Below are 25,178 nucleotides of genomic sequence, written 5' to 3'. Positions count from 1 at the left end.
GAGACACAGATGTAGAGAACAAACATATGGATACCAAGGGGGAAAGGGGAGGTGGGTGGGATGAACTGGGAGCTTGGGATTGACATATATGAACTACTGATACTATGTATAAAACAGATAACCGAGAACCTACCGTATAGCACAGGGAACTCTACTCAACGCTCTGTGGTAACATAAATAGGAAGGAAATCCAAAAAAGAGGGGATATATGTATACATATAGCTGACTCACTTTGCTGTACAGCAGAAACTAAAACAACATTGTCAAGCAACTATACGCCAATAAAAATTTTAAAATAAATAAATAAATAAAACCAATGGAGGCTGTTCAGGGTTAGAAGAGAATAAGGCTGAGACCAGGACCCCGGGAAACGTTAACTGGTAAGAACTGGGAGTGAAATTCCTGGACAGGGTTAACTTCGGGCAAGCCATTTCAGCGGAGGGGGGAAGCCAGAGTCAGATGGTGGTCGTGTGCAGAGAACAGCTGAAAAGTGGAGAAACAGTGAGCGTGGGCTTGCTCTTTGGAGTAGTCAGATGGTGAGGGGAGGGTGGGAGGTCAGACCGTAGCTAGATGGGGGATTCAGGTTCAAGGCCATTTTCTCAGTAGGGGAGGGGGTGAGAAAGGAGAGCCTTGAGGGTGTTTATAGTAGAAGAAACAAAGCTGGGAAGGAAGGGGCGGGAGATACATGAAAGAGGGGAGTGATGGATGAATGGAGGGCCCACGGGAGGCCGCAGGGAGTAGGGGATGCCTTCCACAGCACAGAGGAGGGTTCAGACTTGGGCGGGGGGAAGAACGTCTCTGCCCAGGAGTTAAAGGGGAAAGGAAAAGCAGGAGAAAAGGCAGGTGGGTTCTGGGTGGGGAGAAAGGCCAACCTTAAGAAAAATTCCATCTGACAGCCTCTCTTTTCTCTATGAATTAAAAGGCAGGACTCTGCTGAGGCCATGATGGCAGGTGGTGGGTGGGAGATTTGAGGAAAGCAGTAAGTATTTAGTATCACTGCTGTTGGGACTGGGAGAGGGAGCTGGCTGAGGGTTGCAGGCAGCATTGGGAGCCCAGCGAGGCTGGCAATGGTGCAGATGCTCTAACCAGTATGAAGGTGGGGAAAGCCGAAACATACCAGGCTGCAGGAATCAGCCCATGGTGATAGGCTCTTGCCCTCCCCATTCACCCCTTCCTTCATTCCACCCCCATTTTTATTCCTATGTTCCATGCTCACCACTTCCCTACACAAAGTGTGGGCTCAAGCCAGCAGCCTGAGCATCAGGCAGGAACCTGTTGGAAATGTCTGATCTCAGGGGTCACGCCGGACGTCCTGTAACAAGATCCCCAGGTGACTGGAATGCACATTACATTTGAGAACCACTGCTCTAGTCTTTTCCAACTACAGTTCTCGCTGCCTTGCTAATGTGCCATGAAGTTTGTGTGCTCAGCTTGGAACACTCGTCCCTCATGCTTTCTAGACAATTCTCCTCTGTTAAGACTGTGTGTCAGTCTTACCTTCTCTCTGACTTTTCCAAGGCCCTGCTGGGAAGAGCTATTTGCTGCCTCGAATGTGATTCCATAGACCTCAGCTGAGGGCTGCCATGTTGCTTTCCCTTATCCTCAGCACCCAGCACAGTGCCTGGTACAAAGCCAGTGCTCTGTAAGGTGCCTGAGTATTCACTGAATGAAACCCAGGCCCCAGTTCTCAGCTCCATGTCCCAACCCACGCCCCTGACCATTTTCTGCACATGGAAAGTTATGCCTTTTTTTTTTAAAAAAAGATAGTGCTATAAATTAAGCCCCAAATTCCTCACCTTGCATTTGCCTGATATGACCCCAAACCCTGGGAAAGCATTGGGCTTGTTGTTTTCTACAAAAATTTTAAAAGCCATATCTCACTTTTTCAAATTACATGTCACATAAAGCTCAGGTCTCAGGTCCCAACCTTGGGCAGGCTCTTTTCCCAAGTGGCTATAAAGAAATGCAATATTTCAAAACATCAGTTCCCCTGTTACTTAATGTTCCAAGTGTGGAAACCCTCTCTACTTATTTCTTAGTAGGAAACCTATTTTCTAATAAAGCAAGGAAAGTCAACTAAATTACAAACATGTATGGCCTTTCAATCCACTCTGTATGTTCCTGGGTATGAAAATGAGGTCTTTTTTTAATCCCTTTTTTTCTATCCCTTTTTTCCATTTTTATGCCCTGTTTTCTATCCCTTTTGGAGCTTGACATATAGTTGGTGCTTAACAAATGTGCTTCTGATCAATTGAAGAGGAACTATTTCCCTACTTTAACTTTCACAACTAAATTGGACCAAGAAATATATTGATTGTGGGGCACCTTGCTGAGTCACCTGCTAAATGTTTATTTCCTCCTTCTAGGTCTGCCCCGACCTTTCAGAGTTATCCTTTCCAAACCTGGGATTTATGGCTGATCATTACTGCTTAATACCTGCTGTACAATTAAAATAACCTGGGAACCCAGGAGCCTTGGGAAGCAGAGAGAAAACAGAGAAATCCACCCCAATACAATCTCAAACCCATCGCCTTATTAATCACGTTAGGCCCTGAAGAAATAATTTTTTTGGCCCTTAAACATTCCCAGAAATGCTAATATTCAGGATGCTTCCCTCCCCACCCCCATCGCATTTGGACCTGCCAGTCACACTCTGTGTAGGAAAGGATTTTGATTTGTGTCAGTAATGTTGCCTTAGAAATTGCAAACATTTAGAAATGCACAGAAAAAAAAAAAAAAGCATGTGCCCTTAAAAATGGGAATTTAAGAGATTCAGAGTCAGTCTACAAGTGACCCACTTCAGACCTAGGGACACATACAGACTGAAAGTGAGGGGATGGAAAAAGATATTCCATGCAAATGGAAATCAAAAGAAAGCTGGAGTAGCAATACTCATATCAGATAAAATAGACTTTAAAATAAAGAATGTTACAAGAGACAAGGAAGGACACTACATAATGATCAAGGGATCAATCCAAGAAGAAGATATAACCATTATAAATACACATATACCCCACATAGGAGCACCTCAATACATAAGGCAACTGCTAACAGCTATAAAAGAGGAAATTGACAGTAACACAATAATAGTGGGGGACTTTAACACCTCACTTACACCAATGGACAAATCATCCAAACACAAAATTAATAAGGAAACACAAGCTTTAAATGACACGATAGACCAGATAGATTTAATTGATATTTATAGGACATTCCATCCAAAAATAGCAGATTACACTTTCTTCTCAAGTGCACATGGAACATTCTCCAAGCTAGATCACATCTTAGGTCACAAATCAAGCCTTGGTAAATTTAAGAAAATTGAGATCATATCAAGCATCTTTTCCAACCACAACACTATGAGATTAGAAATAAATTACAGGGAAAAAAACATAAAAGACACAAACCCATGGAGGCTAAACGATACATTACTAAATAACCAAGAGATCACTGAAGAAAGTCAGAGGAAATCAAAAAATACCTGCAGACAAATGACAACGAAAACACAACAATCCGAAACCTATGGGACACAGCAAAAGCAGTTCTAAGAGGGAAGTTCATATAGCGATACAATCCTACCTCAAGAAACAAGAAAAATCTCAAATAAACAATATAACCTTACACCTAAAGGAACTAGAGAAAGAAGAACAAACAAAACCCAAAGTTAGTAGAAGGAAAGAAATCATAAAGATCAGAGCAGAAATAAATGAAATAGAAACAAAGAAAACAATAGCAAAGATCAATAAAACTAAAAGCTGGTTCTTTGAGAAGATAAACAAAATTGAAAAACCTTTAGCCAGACTCATGAAGAACAAGAAGGAGAGGACTCAAATCAATAAAATTAGAAATGAAAAAGGAGAAGTTACAACAGACACCGCAGAAATACAAAGCATCCTAAGAGACTACTACAGGCAACTCTATTCCAATAAAATGGACAACCTGGAAGAAATGGACAAATTCTTAGAAAGGTATAACCTTCCAAGACTGAACCAGGAAAAAATACAAAATATGCACAGACCAATCACAAGTAATGAAATTGAAACTGTGATTAAAAATCTTCCAACAAACAAAAGTCCAGGACCAGATGGCTTCACAGGTGAATTCTATCAAACATTTAGAGAAGAGTTAACACGCATCCTTCTCAAACCCTTCCTAAAAACTTCAGAGGAAGGAACACTCCCAAACTCATTCTACAAGGCCACTATCACCCTGATACCCAAACCAGACAAAGATACTACAAAAAAGAAAATTACAGACCAATATCACTGATGAATATAGATGCAAAAATCCTCAACAAAATACTAGCAAACAGAACCCAACAACACATCAAAGGATCATACAACATGATCAAGTGGTAATTATCCCAGGGATGCAAAGATTCTCCAATATACGCAAATCAATCAATGTGATACACCATATTAACAAACTGAAGAATAAAAACCGTATGATCATCTCAATAGATGCAGAAAAAGCTTTTGACAAAATTCAACACCCATTTATGATAAAAACTCTCCAAAAAGTGGGCACAGAGGGAACCTACCTCAACTTAATAAAGGTCATATATGACAAACCAACAGCAAACATCATTCTCAATGGTGAAAAACTGAAAGCATTTCCTCTGAGATCAGGAACAAGACAAGGATGTCCACTCTTGCCACTATTATTCAACATAGTTTTGGAAGTCCTAGCCATGGCAATCAGAGAAGAAAAAGAAATAAAAAGAATACAAATTGGAAGAGAAGAAGTATAACTGTCACTGTTTGCAGATGACATTATACTATACATAGAAAATCCTAAAGATGCCACCAGAAAACTACTAGAGCTAATCAGTGAATTTGGTAAAGTTGCAGGGTACAAAATTAATGCACAGAAATCTCTGGCATTCCTATACACTAACAACAAAAGATCAGAAAGAGAAATTAAGGAAACAATCCCATTCCCCATTGCAACAAAAAGAATGAAATACCTAGGAATAAACCTACCTAAGGAGGTGAAAGACCTGTACTCAGAAAACTATAAAACACTGATGAAAGAAATCAAAGTTGACACAAACAGATGGAGAGATATACCATGTTCCTGAATTGGAAGAATCAACATTGTGAAAATGACTATGCTACCCAAAGCAATCTACAGATTCAATGCAATCCCTATCAAATTACCAATGGCATTTTTTACGGAACTAGAAAAAAAATCTTAAAATTTGTATGGAGACAGAAAAGACCCCGAATAGCCAAAGCAATCTTGAGGGGAAAAAACGGAGGTGGAGGAATCAGACTCCCTGACTTCAGACTATACTACAAAGCTACAGTAATCAAGACAATATGGTACTGGCACAAAAACAGAAGTATAGATCAACGGAACAGGATAGAAAGCCCAGAGATAAACTCACGCACCTATGGTCAATTAATCTATGACAAAGGGGCAAGGGTATACAATGGAGAAAAGACAGTCTCTTCAATAAGTGGTGCTGGGAAAACTGGACAGCTACATGTAAAAGAATGAAATTAGAACACTCCCTAACACCATACACAAAAATAAACTCAAAATGGATTAAGGACCTAAATAAGACCAGACACTATAAAACTCTTAGAGGAAAACTTAGGAAGAACACTCTTTGACATAAATCACAGCCAGATCTTTTTTGACCCACCTCCTAGAGTAATGGAAATAAAAACAGAAATAAACAATGGGACCTAATGAAACTTAAAAGCTTTTGCACAGCAAAGGAAACTATAAACAAGATGAAAAGGCAACCCTCAAGAATGAAAGAAAATATTTGCAAACAAATCAACAGACAAAGGATTAATCTCCAAACAGCTCATGCAGGTCAATATTAAAAAAACAACCAACCCAATCAAAAAATGGGCAGAAGGCCTAAATAGACATTTCTCCAAAGAAGACATACAGATGGCCAAGAGGCACATGAGAAGCTGCTCAACATCACTAACTATTAGAGAAATGCAAGTCAAAATGACAATGAGGTATCACCTCACACCGGATAGAATGGGCATCATCAGAAAATCTACAAACAATAAATGCTGGAGAGGGTGTGGAGAAAAGGGAACCCTCTTGCACTGTTGGTGGGAATGTAAATTGATACAGCCACTATGGAGAACAGTATGGAGGTTCCTTAAAAAAACTAAAAATAGAATTACCATATGACCCAGAAATCCCACTACTGGGCATATACCCAGAGAAAACCATAATTCAAAAAGACACATGCACCCCAATGTTCACTGCAGCACTATTTACAATAGCCAGGTCATGGAAGCAACCTAAGTGCCCATTGACAGACAAATGGATAAAGAAGATGTGGTACATATATACAATGGAATATTACTCAGCCATAAAAAGGAACGAAACTGGGTCATTTGTAGAGACATGGATGGACCTAGAGACTGTCATACAGAGTGAAGTAAGTCAGAAAGGGAAAAACGAATATCGTATATTAACGCATATATGTGGAATCTACAAAAATGGTGCAGATGAACCGGTTTGCAAGGCAGAAATAGAGGCACAGATGTAGAGAACAAGCGTATGGACACCAAGGGGGGAAAGTGGTGGTGGTGGTGGTGGTGGGATGCAGTGGGAGACTGGGATTGACATATATGCATTAATATGTATAAAATAGATAACTAATAAGAACCTGCTGTATAAAAAATAAATAAATAAAATTAAAAAAAAAAAAAGAGCGATTCAGAGTCATGGCACCTTTGGTACATCTGGAACAGGTATGTGGATTCCTTCAAATAAGGCAGTGGGGGGATTAACATGTGTCCACTCCCCACGAGGCTCCATCCTAGCACTTTTCATAGATTATCTTATTTCATCTTCACAAAAGACCTGCCAAGTGGCTATTGTTAGTCTCATGTTACAGACCAGGTAACTGAGGCTCAGAGAGGCTAAGAAAGTCACCCAGAATAAGACAGCTACTAAGGCTACTCAGGATGGCACTCCCACAGGGGTCATGGTCTGCCCACCTCGAAAGCTATGCCTTTTTTTAATTGCACTAAATTGGCATGAATCCTATTTTCTTAGACTCTGTCCTTTATATAACAAAAAAGAAGCATTATGGGATACCCCAAAAGGACTTCCTACCAAAACATCGTATTCCACTTATCTCTCACGGTAATTGAAATTCCCAAATGACTCACTCTTTAGAATTAAGCCACTGAAGCTCTCTGTTAGGATGACAATGTTTGCTACAACGAAGAGAATTCCAAATTAGAAGTCATGAAATGTTTATTAAGTGTGTATTTTACCCAAGGCACCATCGTCGATGTCGTGACAAACACACAAAACAATTCTGTACCCTCAAGAAGCTTACAAGCTAAATAGCAATTTCAGATCTAAGCAACAGTTCAAAGTGGTAAACAGTTGTTGCCAGCCCCCTACAAGGTGAAGTGCCAAATAAATTTTCTGCACAAATGTCTATAGGCCCTCAGACATTATACCCTTAACAGGAATCCTGGCAGCTCAAAAGATGAATTTCACTAAAGTAGTTCCTGTCACCCACCCCGAGGAAATGAGTCTTGGGAGGCCAGAAAGGGCTTTGATGCGGAGGGGCCTCTGTGAGGTTGAACTTGATTAGAACAGAAGGCCTGGAGTAGTCATTAGAATTGACTGTACAAGTTGGGGGCAGTATGTGAAGGGGGAGAATTTGAAAAGTCCCATTTTGCATCTACCTTTGCCACACAGAGTTGTCTGCACAATTATATCCTGTCACTTTAGCTGCCTCAAAAAAATCTCACGCTAGATAGGAAGAACATCAAGCCTGGCGTTTGACAGTGTTAGCGTACAAAGGACTGGCTATCTGAATCCCCCGGCCATCCCCAGCCCCACCTGGACCACAGCCTTCTCAGAAACACACATGATGAGGAAAGACCTTGCTTAGAGCCAGTGGTGTGCTGGAGCTGGTGTGTTCCAACTAGAGAGAGTTAGCTGTGAAACATTCAGCAATCTGGTGATAATCGGCCATGGTGGGAGCATTTACACTATGGCAATTGGCAAGTTACACCTCAAAGCTGTGTCTTTTTTGTGGAGAGTTTGCCAGCTCACCACTGCTTAGAGCTGTTCATATACTGTCCTCTCTCTGATTTGTACATTTACATTAACTCTGTAGCATTCAGCGAGCCTCAAGTTAAGATACGCATAATGAATTTCACCATTTGGTATTTAGCTCTGAGAGATCAAGGATGTATTTGCTTTGAGGAAGGTTTTCTTAAACAGCCACTAGCATCTCTAAACAAATTAGATGAGCGATGGTCAAAGTGTGGCCCTGGAACAGGAGCATCACAGTCACCTGTGAACTTGTTAGAATGTAAATTCTCCTGCCGCATCCCAGATCTACTGAATCGGGAACTTTAGGGATGCCCCAGCAACTTGTGTTTTAAAAAGCCCTCCAGGTGATTGTAACACACACTCAAGTTTGAGACACCAAACTAGAGTACCCTCTCCCCCAATAGTAAAACCAATCTTTGGCTTTTACCATTTATACATTGTATGCACAATGTACATGCTCACACCATGTAATAAACAAATTATCAGGTACTATACGCTCTATATAACATGTGTGTTGCAGTCAGCCTTCAAGATGGCCTCCAGGGTACCTCCCGGTGTTCATGCACTTATTTTGTCCCTTCCCATAGTGAATCATCAGGGGTCTGTGTGTGACCAGCAGAGTGCTCAGAAATTCTCATGTGTGCCTTCAGAAACTAGGTCATTAAAGGTGTAGCTTTCACTGTGTTCTCTTGGTTACTTGCTCTGGGGGGACCCAGCCACCATGCTCTGAGGACAGAAGCCCATAAGTATAGAACTGGGATACCGAGAGCCAGCACCAATGCCAGCCATGTGAGTGATCCCCCCAGAAGTGGACCATCCAGCCCCAGCCAAGTTTCAGATGACCGTAGCCCCAGCAGACACAGGACTTCAATCTCACAAGACACCTGGGCCAAAACCACCCAACCAAGCAGCCCCTCCTGAATTCCTGACCCATAGAAACTGTGAGAGGCATAGCACTAAGTTTTGGGGTAATTTGTTACACAGCACTAGATAACCAATACACACTGTACTAAAAGTGCTTAAGGGCAGCCACATGGGGAAGGTTTGAATGGTACAAAGTTGTATGAAGCAAGATCTTTTCCAAAAAGAAGCTCACTGCTTATGTGGGAGATGAGATACATAAGCACTAAAAATAATTGGGTTTTTTTTACTTATTATTAAGAGATCACAAGTCTAGAGGGAGAAAATACACATGCAAACCCTTTGAAAAATGAGTTATGGGGCTTCCCTGGTGACGCAGTGGTTGAGAATCTGCCTGCCAATGCAGGGGACACGGGTTCGAGTCCTGGTCTGGGAAGATCCCACATGCCGCGGAGCAACTAGGCCCGTGAGCCACAATTACTGAGCCTGCGCATCAGGAGCCTGTGCTCCGCAACAAGAGAGGCCGCGATAATGAGAGGCCCACGCACCGCGATGAAGAGTGGCCCCCACTTGCCGCAACTAGAGAAAGCCCTCGCACAGAAACGAAGACCCAACACAGCCATAAATAAATAAATAAATAAACCCAAAAGTTAAAAAAAAAAAAAAAATGAGTTATGCTGCAAAGTCAAGTTTTCCAGCCCCCTTTAAACCCCAGGACAGCATTTTAATCTGTCCCCTTTCTTAATATACTGTATTCTTCCTCGGCTTTTTAAGCAGAGTGAATACAAAGTAATTGCTGTTGATGAGGTAAGGGGTTGTTGTGAACCAGTTATACAGGGCACAAAAGATGTCATTTAGCTGTCAGTGCAGACAACCGGGGGACCCAGGGCTGCATGTCAGTGACTGCCTTCAGCATGCTAGGAGGCTAACAGACAAGACCATTTTCTGGTTTCTAGAAGTCTTTGTAAATCCCCTCATTCATTCTTCACCACAAACTCATGATTGTCACATCGTCCTAATGAGAAAACTGCAGCTTGGAGCAGATAAGTGGGGTCACCTAATTAATAAGTGACAGAGCCGTGAACTATCTGACTCAGAGCCCAAGCATGTGGCCTCCAAGGAACTCTCACTGGCTTCAGAAAGGTCGTTGGTGTCAGTTTGTGTAACATAGTATTTTAAGGCAACACAGGTTCATTGTATAAAATCCCAAAGGTATAAAATTCAGGGTTGGGAGACTGGGATTGACATATACACACTGCTGTATGTAATTCCTGATATTACTGAGCTGCTGAATCAAAGCCAAAGCTTCCTACATCCAGAATTCATGTTATGTCAGAAAAAAATGAACCTATATTCATTCAAGCAATTGTGGTTAGGTTTTTTGTTTCATGCAGCCAAAAGCATTCCTAAATAATACTGATGGCAACATATTACAACCACCGAACTTATAATAACAGAACATGCATTTGGTGCTCTTCCTCTACATAAAATAGAGGAAACTGCTACAGTAGGTCATTTAATGCTTCAATAAAGCCACCTTCCTAAAATTACACTTGATAAAATCTAGGATAAATGCTGGAAAAGTTCACCCAAACAATCCAGCTTAATCAGCATTATAAAAATATTCTGGATGGAAATGCAGCTTGGTATAATAATGGAATGATCACTACATGAATCAGAAACCATCAACTGAAGCTCTAAGAACTACTAATGCTATCTTAAGCAAGTCACTACTCTTCTCATTTTTCATCTATACAATGAAGAAGTTAAACTGGGTAACCCTGGGGTCCCCTTCAGATTTGATATTCTGTGTAAATTGTGAACTGAAATAAATTATCTTTAAAAAGTCACAAACTTCTTCTGTGGCCTCCTTATTTGCTGGCTGCTTTCCAGCTGCAATAGCTGACCTTCTAATGCCTTGCACCAGTCTGAAAGGACAAATACACCTGCATTTGTCATAAATACATCCAGTCTTTTCAAAGCACTTTGGAACAAAGGTGGAGGCAGTTCATACCATGCAACACCGAGTCCAGATGTTTTTTTTCCAGAAGGAAGGTGCCTCCCGTGGTACAGTGCTGTTTGTCAGTATCCAAAGACTGAGGCCTGCCATCTTCCAAAATGGCTGGACCATGGATGAACTGATTGAACTTTTCCCTATCTTCACCCATTGCATGTTAGCTAGTTATTCATTTTCTTTTTTTCAAAACTAGCAGGATCTTTTCGTGCTTTTGCCCCTGATCTTTCACTAAGCTAAGACTAAACTCTCTACAGTAGATGGCTCTCTCAGTACTTCACCCCGTTATGCTGCTTGCATATTCATTATTGTCCAAGCTACAGTGTTATTTTTCCATGATTTAGCTTGTTTTGTGCTGGGTAGTGAATTCTGAACGAGGCAACCAGGCTGAATAATTTGGTGGGCTTTCAGGAGGATACCCTGATGTCTCTGTATCTCCCTCACCAACTCACACACAGACCCATTCACGTGCACAAGGCCTGTCAAAACCCCAGTGCAGAGAGGCAGGCATTGTGACAGGTATAGTTTGAGGGCTGGGGAATCAGAAAGCAAAAGGGTACCTCCTGATCTCAGGAGCCTACAGTCAAGCGTCTACAGATACGTGCAGTGAACACTGTACTACAGGGTTATAAGGCAGCGCAGAAGTATGTGCCTGGCACCGTAAGCCCTGAGGAGGGCTACTTAACTGAATGCAGGGGGGGAGGGGAGATTCAGGGCAGCCCTCCCCCTAACAGAAGCCCACATGTGGTGAGTTTGGATAGGATAGGCTGGCGGGTGTGCTCAAAGAGGGACGGCTGCTGATTTTTCTAACCCCACTTCCCCACCCTTGCCCCTCTTCTCTCCATTCTCTCCACTTTCCTACCTGCTCTCACTTCCTCAACAGTCTTGGCTTGTGTGGGGAAAGCTGGCATTCTGTAGATGCCACCAGCCAAACAGGCGGCCCTGCTCCCACCAGACTATCTGACGCCACACCTGGGGCCCACCTCGAACCTTCTCGAACCAGGTGCTTGGTGAAGGAGCCCAGAGGCATCTTCTTACAGCCAAAGGGATTTGTGTTCATAAAATCTGTTTTTGGATTGTTTTACAACACTGTGGAAGCTGGAAATATGGGATCCAAATAACCAAGGCGTCACAGTGCCTTGGCAGTTTCCAAATGAACAGAGTGATGGAGGAGTATTGTGGGACTTTCCAGAAGGGCTGAGAAGAGGCTTGGAGTCAAGAAAGGGCAAGTACAGAGACTGTGGCCAGGAGGCGTGGGGCTGGTGGGAGCCCATTAGGGAACTCGCACCTTGTCCTTGATGCTAGTAGCCCTTTAGAGCCGTGGGTCTCTCCCACAGGAACAAGGAAAACGGGGGACCACAGATAAAAACCTCCCAAATGATTAAGGGCTGGTGAATAAGGAAAAGAGGAGAAAGGGAAGCCGAGGGCTTGGTGGTTAATGCCAGTCCTCCTGGGATGTGAGGCGCTCTCAGAGAGGGGGCCCCCTCCTCTTCAGTGTTAACAGGATAAGACAGAGAGGGTTTCTCTGAGTACCTGGAATCTCAAGAAGACTTCCTGATGGTGAGTGCTGTTAATGTTCAGATTCTGGGGAGGTGATGTCTCCCCCCTCTCTGAAGGACTTTGAAAGAAAGACCCTAACCCTACCCCTAACCTGGATGGTTTACAGTGGTCCAGCTCAGAGGGAAGGCAGCTAAATAAATGCTTGGGTTCCTTCCAGGCTTCAGATGCTCTATTTCTACCACATGGTGTCTGTCTGGAAGAAGCTGTATGGCCTCTAATTCCATCATAAAACCAAGGGTATGTTAAATATATGTTCACTGTAAAACTCCAACCACTCTACTAATACAAACAATTTCCACCTTCCTTCCCTTTTAAACTTAGAAACCAGAATTCTAATTTATTAAAGACAGGGATATAAATCAAGCAGGATAACTCATTTGGGTCATTTAACATTAGACAATCCCCCCCCCACCCCCGCCGACCCTCTTAGGAAGTAAACTGACCAACTTGCTTTATTTTTTAACTTGTAAAAATATTTTTTACTATAAACATTTTCAAACATACGGAAAAATAGAGGGGACAGCATAACAAACCCCCATATACTCATCACCCTGATTCAAAATTAACATGTCTAACAAAATTAGCAATAATTCCTTGCTAGTCAATGTCATCACTTGGCTAGTTCACAGTCAGCTTGCTGAAATCAGCCTCCAGACAAGGACCCGCATTATATTCGATTACATTTGGTGGTTACGTCTCTGAGGTCTTGTGCCTTTACTGTCGCGGTGACGTGTAGAACGCCTTACATTCTGAATTTGTCAGCTTGCCTCTTCGTGGTGTCATCTTATTTGTTCCTCTGTTCCCTGCATTTCTAGTAAATGCAGCTTGACTAAATTCAGGTTCAACTTTATTTTGTCAAGAATATTCCCGTCCCTTGCCCCAGCTGCGGCTAAGGTGCTCGGTCCTTCCAAGGACGCTAAGGCCACGGTGGGGTGAGGCCCTCACTTCATCCAGCGGCTAGCACCGTGCCCAGCAGCCCCTGCTTAGCACTCACCCGCCTCCATCTCGGAGCTGGCTTGCATCTACTCGGCCCTCATCCTGCACGACGATGAGGTGATGGTCATGGAGGATAAAATCAATGCCCTCATTAAAGCAGCCGGTGCAAACGTTGAACCTTTCCAGCCAGGCTATTTGCAAAGGCTTTGGCCAATGTCAACATCGGGAGCCTCATCTGCAACATGGGGGCAGGTGGAGCTGCCCCAGCAGCTGATGCTGCCCCAGCAGGAGGTCCTGCCCCTTCTACCACTGCCTCCCCAGCTGAGGAGAAGAAAGTAGAAGCAAACAAAGAAGAATCTGAAGAGTGTGATGATGACATGGGCTTTGGTCTTTTTTGACTAAACCTCTCTGGTAACATGTTGAATGAAAAGCTGAGGTCTTTGCTGGGAAAAAAAAAGAAAAAATTCCTTAGGTGATATTGAGTGGTTTGTATTTTAGGGGTCCACGATGACTGGTAGTTCCTCTCTCAGTGGCGCTATCATTAATGAGTGAGTTCGGGATGTGACAGCCTGACCCCTCCCATGTAAACGTCCTCAGCAACCTCTAACTCATGGTTTCATCCACTGATGATCATTGCCTGAACCAATTATTTCACCAGGGATTGAAAAATGGGGATTTTCTATCGTTTTTTGATATTTATGTTCACCTTGCCTCCTTACATATTTTAGGTTCAATGAAGAAGAAATGATACAAAAATATGCATCCATGGATGTGGATCCTGATACAGGAATGAAGAAACACCTCTCCACTGAAACTAGAGATCTTGATTTGGAAGACAGTCTTAGGAACAAAGGTAGAGACGAAAAGAGTCTGAAATGGGAAACAGGAAGAGGGTTCTCAGATTGGCAGCCATGAGTCTTGGGACCAGGCAGGTTTGCACACTCCGGGCAACCGTCATCCTAGCTATAACCTAAGCCCAGAGAAGCATCTGGCCTTATGGGAGCTGAAAAAAGAACATACAGAATCAAGAATGGAAAAAAAGAGGGAAAGAAGGAGGCATTTCACTTCTGAGTGAAGTTTGGAGACCCCAGGGCATCACTGCAGTTAATAGAATTCAAATCCACATGCTTCTGACAGCCCCACTGGGCAACAGGCATGGGTGAGACTCTAGTAATGGAGGCCTGAATGACCTCCCTGACTCCACTCGCTGGGGGCAGTGATGGGCCACTGCCGGCATCTGCAAGCAGCCCTCACATAGGCTGGCAGGGAAGCCCAGTGGGGACACCACCTGCCATCAATGTCCATGGGGAGGGGCTGATGCTCAGAGCATGAGCCTGGTGCACACCTGCTGCAGCCTCCCTCCTCCGCCTCTCTGCTCCTGAACGCCACCTTCTTTATTCCTCCTTCCAGGGAAACACGATCATCCTCATTTGTTCTGTTCCCTACACAAGGCCACCTGGAGAGCAAACTGATACCATGCTTGCTTACACAATCATCACCCTCTTAGCAGCTGCTTCTGGAGGACCAGGAGGATGGTATGGATAAGTTGTTCCAGCTGCCACTGTGCAGTAATTAGAACTTCCTGCTTATAAAATGTAATTCTGATCACACGACCACTCCGAGTCAGGAAGGAAGAAAAGGCAGGAGAGGGGCAACCTCTAAAGGAAGCAACAATGCTCTGCAGGGGCCTCTCTGTTCAGCTCAGGAGGTTAAAAGGCAAGGGCAAAGGATGGAAAGAGAGACACGCAGGTCAGGATGAATTTTTAAAATATGTGCAGGTCGTGTAGGAATCGTCGCATCCAGAGAAAGACCCCCAATTCACAGAGGTTTATGAGTGATAAAGAAGACAACAGAAGGTTTTTAAATGATATCTGCAGCAAACAGAAGGGAGCGACTCATTGATTGGATGAAGTGTGACAAAATTAATAGGTAACACAAAACAGAGTGTTAAAATTCCAACTGGGCTTTTATCTTTCCTAGCAATGAGTCTGCAAATTGGACAATGTAAAGCTAGTGTCCCAGAAGGCAACAGAAATCCTCATCAAGCCAGGAGATAGTAGGAAACCATCAATCTATGGCAATGAAATAGGGTGTCGGATCAGCAAAATTACATTTGGAATGTGGAGGAATATTCCAGAAAAACTTCAGAGAATCTCTTAGTAGCTCCCCCGGGCTCTTGGAGAAGCCAGGAGACAGGAGTTGAGCAAATACCCTAGTTCCAGAAATAGGGGAATACTGATTTCCAGAAACTTAGGCAGTTCATCTTGACATAAGTCCTCCTTAAAAATGTAAAATGGACGGTTAAACAGGTTGTTTGTGAGCATCACAAAAAGACACAACCTGATCTCGTGGCATCAGTGTGAATTAACTAAAAAGAAGTCATGTTCTGGACCATTTGTTAATGAGATCCTCAGGGCAAGTACCTTAGAAAGTCACTGTGAAGCTCTTAATTAAGGAAACCGTCCACAGTTAGAGTGAGATGATGAAACCTCCACATGGGGATTTGGTCTTGTTGCTTTTCAGTTATGTTAAATAGTAACATAGACAATGGGACTCTTAAGGAAACCTCCTTCTATGCATGGGAGGGCAAAGCCTGGTAGACACACAGTCTTAATGAACAGAGCAAACCTCCATTGAATGACTACCCTGTACAGGCTCCAGATGTGACATGCTCTGGGCACCAAAGATGAAGACCTTGTCCTGAATCAAAGATCCCACTGTCTGATACTACAAAGCTACAGTAATCAAAACAGCATGGTAGGCGGAGATCATCTCGGTGCTTTGTGACCACCTAGAGGGGCAGGATAGGGAGGATGGGAGGGAGATATATGTATATGTATAGCTGATTCACTTTGTTGTAAAGCAGAAACTAACACACCATTGTAAAGCAATTATACTCCAATAAAGATGTTAAAAATAAATAAATACTTAAAAAAAACAAAACAGCATGGTAATGGCACAAAAACAGACATATGGGTCAATGGAGATCCTCACAGAATAGAAAGCCCAGAAATAAACCTACACACACTTACAGTCAATTAACCTTCAACAAAGGAAGCAAGAATACACAATGGAAAAAAGACAGTCTCTCCAGCAAATGGTGTTGGGAAAGTTGGGCAGCTGCATGTAAATCAATGAAGTTAGAACACACCCTCACACCATACACAAAAATAAACTCAAAATGGCTTAAAGACTTAAATGTAAAACATGACACCATAAAAATCCTAGAAGAGAACATAGGTAAAACATTCTCTGACAAAACTTGTACCAATGTTTTCTTACGTCAGTCTCCCAAGGCAATAGAAATAAAAGCAAAAATAAACAAATGGGACCTAATCAACCTTACAAGCTTTTGTACAGCAAAGGAAACCACAAACAAAACGAAAAGACAACCTACAGACTGGGAGAAAATATTTGCAAATGATACGACCGACAAGGGTTTCTTAATTTCCAAAATATACAAACGGCTCATACAACTCAACAACAACAAAAAAACAAACAACTGGGGCTTCCCTGGTGGCGCAGTGGTTGAGAATCTGCCTGCCAATGCAGGGGACACGGGTTCGAGCCCTGGTCTGGGAAGATCCCACATGCCGCGGAGCAACTAGGCCCGTGAGCCACAATTACTGAGCCTGCGCGTCTGGAGCCTGTGCTCCGCAACGTGAGAGGCCCGCACACCGCGATGAAGAGTGGCCCCCGCTTGCCGCAACTAGAGAAAGCCCTTGCACAGAAACGAAGACCCAACACAGCCATAAGATAAAAATAAATAAATAAATAAATAAATAAATAAATAAATAAATAAATAAATAAGGGAAAAAAAAACAAACAAACAACTGAATCAAAAACTGGGCAGAAGACCTAAGCAGACATTTCTCCAAAGAAGACATACAGATGACCAATAGGTACATGATGCTCAAAAGATGCTCAACATTGCCAATTACTAGAGAAATGCAAGTCAAAACTACAATGAGGTACCACCTCACACCGGTCAGAATGGGCATCATTAAAAAGTCTACAAATAACAAATGCTGGAGAGGGTGTGGAGAAAAGGGAACCCTCCTACACTGTTGGTGGGAATGTAAGCTGGCACAGCCACTATAGAAAACAGCATGGAGGTTCCTCAAAAAACTAAAATAGAGTTTCCATATGATCCAGCAATCCCACTCCTAGACATATATCCAGACAAAACTATAATTCATAAAGATACCTGCACCCCTATGTTCATGGCAGCACTACTCACAATAGCCAAGACATAGCACCCTAGTCTGGGGGATCAGAGAAAGCTTCCCTGAGTAATGTGTGCTGAGAAATGAGAAGGTATAGGCAAGTGGGGACTTTGAAAGACACGTAGGCATGGGAATTAGGCTGCATAATGATAGCAGTAGTAGCAACGACAATAACAACAAAATCCAAAAGTCACTGCTATGCCTTGGGGACTGACTCTATGTTCTGCTAAACACTACATACCTCTATTTGGCCCTCACGCTCTCTATTTTGCAATTGAGGAAACTGAGACTCAGCAAGGTTGAGTAATATATGCAAGGTCACACAGCTGCTAAATTGAGGAGCTGACATGTAGCAAAACAGTGTAAGAAGACAGAAAACTTACATTTTCTGCCTTAGCAGAATTAAATGCCTTTCACTTGACTATTTTCTAAACAACACACTTACGAACACATATTTATTCACTAAGTCTATCCATTAAACATCTAATCCAGGGCACTATTCTGAGCTCAGAGAAGATGGTCTAACTCCCAAGGCAGATGGACCTTCAGCTAAATTTACAGCCAATTAGGGCTGGGAGCCAATAGCATTTCTTCCTATGGAAAGATAGGTACGTGTTCCATCAGAATATTATTTAATGGCAAGACCCCAAGTGGAATGTTCTAGAAGACCTTTAGCAATGGTGCACTGCATGTTATTTAAACTAAAAACAACACTGAAAAATTGCACTTCAGTACAAGCCACAGAGAACACGCCGAAGAGAATTGGCCGGCTGAAAAGGAGACATGATGATTGAAATATTTTCCAGACTATTACATCCTGGAAGGGTTTAAACAGAGAGAAGAAAGACAGGGAAGGGGAGGAGGATGATTTAGGGTGTTTCATTTAAGAACAACAGGATTAAATTAACCTTCGGGGGGGTGGTAACAGCAGAGGGTGGTGGAGAGAAATACTATGCAAGATGTGAGAAGTTTCCCAAAGGAGAAGTATGCTGGGCTGCAGAATTTTCCAGCCCAGCAAAACAGGCAAAGCCATCTACAATTAAAGTCATTTACAAGCAAACTTGACAAATTGCTGAGAAAATATAATACAGGCTGAGTCCTAGTTTTAGGAATGGACAAACTAATCCCTAAATTGGGAAAAACTGACTGTTCCTTGAGATGTGTTTTCTTGCATTTTGTCAGTCTCATTTCCTCAACTTTAAAACAAATATCGACAAGTAAGTTCCCCAACTTGGTGTACGGGTGTCATCGCGATTATAGTTCTAATAAAATTTCAACCCAGAGAAGAGCTGAAATAGACATTTTTAAATGTCTATTAACTGAACTATTATATTAATAAAGCCGACTTCTTAATCCTAGTTTACTTATAATTTTCAGTCAGGCTGCAGAAATTCTAAATTACACAGAGCAGCCAAAAGATGAAAAGAAAACTTGCAGAATTAAAACCCAGCAGACCTAAACATTTATTGACTTCTCAGCATACTGAGAAAAATCAAAGGTTTGCTTGTGGGGGAAAGGGTGGGCGTGACAGTCCCAGCTTTGCCAGCTCTGGAAATTATCTATAAACAGCCTCAACCATCCTCACTGCTTAGCTATTTTCAGAGCCAACACCCAGCTCCTGGTACACACACCAGAATCACTGTTTGTGCATTGCTGCCCCCTGCTGGCCATATGGAACTCATTTTGTCCAGGGCCCAAGGAAATGCCATTTGTAAATTTCAGTTACTTTTCAATTCCCTTCCTCCCATCCCCCACCTGCAATAGCACTCTCCCGAAGGACTCTGTTAGGAGACAATCCATCTGAGCTAATGGGCAAACATCCCTTATGATGCAGTTAGTGGGATTCCTCCTACTGTGACCCCAATGACCCTCCATCAGCGTGGCTCACCGGAAGCAGTGGAAAATATGAAACACACTGTCTTGCTGCTCCAAGGACCGCTTTATGAAAATATTCTGTTGAATTAAAATTAATTCAAGCCCTAGTGGTTTTTCTTCTCAGAGGATCCAGGGTCAGCCAAAATGTCAGCCAGCCCCTCCCTCCCTCCCTTCGTTTGATATTTACATATGATGCCTCCCTCTTAGTGGAGAGGCTGCTGCATCCCTGGAAACCAACCCATCTCAAATACCTCTAAAGATGGAGGTTCTGCCCGAGCTCCAGAGCCCCCTGAGCTGCCAACAGACCAACATGCTAATGTCCACTGAGGCCTGCTGGGGCTGGTCTGGGTCTTCATTTTTATAGCCAGGCTCCTGGAAAGCGGCATGCTTTGGAAAGAGTGGAGGGAAGGAAGAAAAGGAATTTCAGTTGGGATGACTACATCTTCATTGTACTGGGTGGTAGGAATCCAAGGGTTGATAAGCTATCTGCCACTCTTAGTGAACACAGAGGTCAGTTCTCAGCGTCTTATCCACGTCAACTGTGCTGGCCAAGTCTCAAGTCTCAGGCCCAGTCTTAACAAAACCCCTTCCAGCAGCCACTCCCATTGTGTTTGTCCCTCTGGGTTTCTCTGCCCCACCCCATATGCCCAGTTATAACCCTTGGCCTGTGTGCCCTGGGGTGGGAGGCCTCTTGCTATAAAGCAGTGGTTCTCAAAATTCACTGGGAACTCGTCACAAATGCAAACTCCTGGGCCCCAGCCCAGGCCTAATGATTTAGAAACTCTGGGTTGGGGCCCAGCAATCTACATTTCACAAGCCCTCTGGGAGATTCTGATGCTCACTCAAGTTCGAGAACTGGCTACAAACATCTTCCATCTTTCTCCACGCACCTACTCCCAACCAAAACTGACTCGTGGCTATGACTTGTTAATGCTGATGGGGGAAAAATGTAAAAAGTCTGATCAACTGTTGTTGAGCCCATTATTGATGCTGATGGCCTATTCATCCTCGGAAGGCTCGATGATTGGGAAACCTCTTGGGAGAGCTTCCCATAATCCTCAAGACTCTGACCAAGAAAACAGATCATTCCCTCTCCCCTGTGTGAGCCCTCCGTACTGGGTGCCTATAGTCATCACAGAGCGTCACTGCCCCTTGTCACGCAGAGTGTAGTCCTGGACCAGCCTCATCTGCATCCCCTGGAACCTTATTAGAAATGCAAGATCCCAGGCCTTATCCCAGACCTGCTGATCTGAATCTGCCGTCTTCTTGTTTTACAGCGTGGGGGAGGGGAAACTGAGGCTCAGAAAGGTTAAAGAATTTGCCAAGGTCACATGACAGCCAACTGGTGGATTTGGGATTAGGACCCAAGATTGCCTGTGTGCATCTGGCCCTGTAGATTTTCTTTTCTACCACATTCCCTCTCTCATTCATTTCACTGTGCTGTCTTTTCTTCTATCAAATAGTAATAGTAACAGTCACAGTGAACATTTATGATTTCCTTTGTTCCAGGCATTGCTCTTGGTGCTTTGCACGTACTGTCACACTGAATCTCCCAATCTGCCCTATAAGGAAGATATTCCTATGTCTCTGCTTTGCTGATGAAGACACCAAAGCCCAGAGGACAGGAAAACAAACAAAAACAGAAACCCTGTCCAATCGCTGTGCCTCCTTCACAGATGGCTGTGCAATCAATGAGATTAAAAGTTCAAGCCCTCTGCGCACACCCCACCCCAAATCACCCTGCCCACCCCTGCCTAGTCATCTTCAGGGGTTACCCACACACCTGCTCCTTCCCCTCCCCCTGGGCTTTCAGTCTGCCCAACTGGCTCAACTGCATCCTTTTCCTTAGCTTTTCAGCGACGTTGAATGCTGTCACTGATGAAGGAGAGAGACACTGGTGTGGATAAGAGAAAACCATGGAATATCCAAAATGTGTTTCTTCTGCCCTATAAACATGGGATATGATTTAAATTTTCCAAAAGGTCTATTCTCCCAAGTCTGGCTCAGTTTCCTTAAAGAAGAAGCCCATGTTTCCTGAGTTGACCCCAGTTCACAGAGGGAAAGGGGTGTCCAGGAGAGGCTGAGGGGCAGGGCAGGATGGTCACGCCAGAGATGCCACCAAGCAGATAATCACAGGGCTCCCTGGGTGCTGGCTACCCACGCGGGAGCACTGCCAGTTAAAGTGAACCCCTGGTTTTATAGGGATTCTTTTCTTTTCAAAGGCAGCTCACCTGGAGGAAAGAATCCAGCCTCAACTCAATTTCAAGTTCACACCGCACTCCGGAGTGAAAGGATGTGGGACCCTACTCACTGGTCAGCCAGGAAACTGGCAGCTCTCAGCGGGTGTTTCGCAGCTTCACAGCGGTGGCCGCGAGATTGCCTTCAATAGCGCACCTGCAGGGATGGGCAGCCCAGGCGGCCAGACCAGGGCTGTTTCGACACAACACGCTGAAATCAAAACGCTCCTTGGTGGGTTTCTCCCCACATGGCAGACGGGGGTCTTCCGCAGGAGTCGGGCGGGGACCGTGCGGGAAGGAGAAGCGGAGGAGCCGGTAGGAGTCAGCCCAGAGGGACCCCTCCCTGCCCCTGTGAGATGGGGATGGCGGGTCTTCTCCATCCTGACTCCCCTCCTCCCCTTTCTTAATTCTCCAGGGCCTTGGGGCTCATGCTGCCTTCCTGTTCTCACAACAAACTCTCTGGCAGCCCTTGCTATCAGCTTTAGCAGGCCTTAATACTAAATTCTAACTTTCATATTTTACAGTGGCAGTAAAAGATTTCTGCACGTTAAAGGAATTTTCACCATCTTGAGAATGGGGGTGCAAGGAAGAAGGGCGGGGGATGGCGGTATGGGAAATGTGAGGGATGAGTGTGGAGAGGATGTAGGTAAGTCGTAGGGACATGGAATTTCTTGGTCTTCCTAACAACACTTCCTTTTTCTCTGCCCAAATATATGTAAAGAGAAAGAATCTTCTTTGGGCTTTTCTGCACCCCAAGTTTCCTCCATCATCACTCTTTGGACTGGAATTACAGATTCCTCCACTTAGGCACCTGATCTGCCTAGAAGCCTCCTGTGCCGACTGTAGTTTTCCAAAAGTGGTCCAGCGTCTCCCATCCCACACGCTCACCACCACACGCTCCTGCCACACCCCATAAGAAGGGGGGGTCTCTTTTCCTCCCCCCGTGAATCTGAGCAGGCCCAGTGACCACTTTGATGGACAGAATAAAATAGATGTTCCAGCCAGTACAGCTAAGTTCACGTGCATCAGCGAGGAACCACCTAGCCAAGCACCCCCCAAATTCCTGACCCACAAAACTGTGAGCAAAATAAAACGGCTGCCTTAAGCTACTACTTGGGTGTGGGGCAAGTTTATTAAACAGCACTAAGTAATCAGAACAACTCTTCTGCCCCCAAATAGCACGTTATTTGAAAACCCTCTATTAGTCAACCCTCTGGGTTGAAGCACAAAGCACCCTTGCTAAAGTGTAAATGGCGTCTAGAGAGAGAAGACCCAGAGCCTACACCACCCATTCATACCTGAGCACCATTAGTTCAGGACTTTAGGACCTAGTAGGACTCAGAGAAAACAGGACATTCTCCCTACACACCACAATATGGGGAGGCAGGGGCGAAAACCCAGAGTGTGCGGGTATTGAGTGGGGGGAGCAGCCTGGGGTATTGACCCCTGGAGGCTGGTACAGCCCTCCGATAAGGCCCAGAGCATCTTGCAGACAGCGTGAGCCCCCTTTCTTTTGAGTCTACGCTGTGTTTCTAACACCAAAAAAAATACACTTCTGCAATGAGTAAAGGATCACTCTGGGCTTCAGCTGCAGGTTGGGCTGGACCCTGTGTGCACTTCAAAGATGCTCACGTGGAAGAAAACCATTTTCCTGGGAGCCTGTAGGACTAGGAACTTGCTGGGGGCGGGGTGGACAGGGGGAGGATCCCTCCCGCTGGGGTCTGTACGGGTCCACAAATCTCGGCTAAAACCCTGGGGGCCAAATGTGGTTAGGAATTCAGAATTGTCCAGATTTTAGAAAAGTGATATAGTACATCTACGGTGTGCTACAAAACATCCCCTGCAGAGTCCAGGAAAGAATCCTGTAATCACACACATACACACACACACACACACACACATTTCTACAGCAAAAGGCATGAATTTTTGCAGTTTGATAAATGCCATAAATAACCTCCTATCAGGTTAATCCAGGTTTTACTGCCAAATAAGTTATGGTAAATTTCCAGTTTTCAGAACTTTTGGGGTCTGGAATCATGGACCTGTTTAGTTCATATTTGCTCAGGTTTTCTACCAAGGCCATGTGTCAAGATATCATTGAAGAGGTCTTTTCCAAGCCAGATGCTGTGAGATGTTAGATGTCTGCTTTCTTGGAGTGTTTATCTCAGAGGTTCCTGGGGAGCACACCCCCTCCCCCCCATAAACCTGCCATCAGCCCTCCCCATCTGGCTGCCCGTCAGACAATGAATGAACATTTTACACTGAATCCCCATTTTACAGAAGAGGACACTGAGTCTGTCAAAGATGCCACATTTAGTTGATGGCCAAGCTGAGCCTTCAACCCTGTGCTCTGAATTAATCCTGTGCTCTAAACACAGGGATTTAGAAGTTAGCTCCAGGTGCTTGAAGGGCAAGTAGGGTTTGAGCAAGCACAGGATGCGACAGCTGATGGAAGGATGGCAGGGCTGGGCGTTCCAGCCAGGGTCCCCCATAGACAAATGCAGGGAGGCAGGGGAGCACCAGCTTCTACTGTGAATTCCCAGGGGTCCAGTTAGGCTCAAGTGTAGGTTGTATGAAGGTGACTTGCAGAAGCAAATGCCCTAAAGGTGGTCTGAAGGAATGAGGGGAAAGGAGACTCTATCTGTAAATGATTTCTTCACTAAAAAAAAGATTTTAAAATGTGATATATTAACATGTGTCACTTTTGAGTACACACGACACTATTTTCTGTGCTTTCTATAGCTTTAAAATTTATTTTAAAAGAAATCCAATCAGTGTCACTAGATTTTGGAGGCTCTTGTGTTCCAGGCTAAAGACTTGGGACTTATTCTGTGGGTGCCTTGTGAAGGGGCCATCTTGATTGGGAGCATGACCCAGTCGAAGCTGTACCTTGGGACAAAGATTCTGACCGCAGCGTCCTGCAGCACCAGACTACAGCAGAGGGAGTGTGCAGACAGGGAGACCAGCCACAGCAGCTACCTACAAGCTTCATCCAACAGAGGAAATGAGAGACACACCCACCGAGAGCAACTAGCCAACAACGAAGTGCAGGATGGAGCTCGCCCAACTCCTGGCAGATGGAAGTCAGAGGCAGCCAGATGCGGGGAGGGGCCCTCACTCTGCAGAAGGTGGGCACCTGTGTCCTGAGCTTACCCATAAGAATCTAACAGGGACAGGCAGGTGGGTGACCCCTGGTTAACACATCATGGAAAGCCTCATTCCAGGAGGGATGGATTGATAAGGATAAGAGCAGCTTGAGCTGGATAGTTACCAGGGAAACCTAAGCCCCTCTCGGCACCCTTCTTCACAGGTGTTCTGGCCAGAGCCCAGCTACCCTTACAAAGATCGCAGTGATCTCTACAGCGGTAGAGCTCAAAGTTGAGCAGGCCATCAGAAGCGCCTGGAGGA

The 25,178-nt window shown here is 44.2% G+C and overlaps 1 protein-coding gene and 1 pseudogene across 1 annotated transcript in view; one reads left to right on the top strand and one right to left on the bottom strand.

Annotated features, from left to right (window-relative positions):
• The window catches only part of GPR39 (G protein-coupled receptor 39), a 236,502-nt gene that overhangs the window by 101,163 nt on the left and 110,161 nt on the right, over positions 1-25,178 (bottom strand). The gene's annotated exons all lie outside the window — the stretch shown is intronic.
• Positions 702-13,830, top strand: LOC133100073 (large ribosomal subunit protein P1-like; annotated as a pseudogene).

This window comes from Eubalaena glacialis, chromosome 1 (genome assembly GCF_028564815.1).
Source record: "Eubalaena glacialis isolate mEubGla1 chromosome 1, mEubGla1.1.hap2.+ XY, whole genome shotgun sequence".
Taxonomy (NCBI): domain Eukaryota; kingdom Metazoa; phylum Chordata; class Mammalia; order Artiodactyla; family Balaenidae; genus Eubalaena; species Eubalaena glacialis.
Note: the sequence above shows the minus strand (reverse complement) of the source record. Positions and strands in the feature narration are given on the sequence as shown.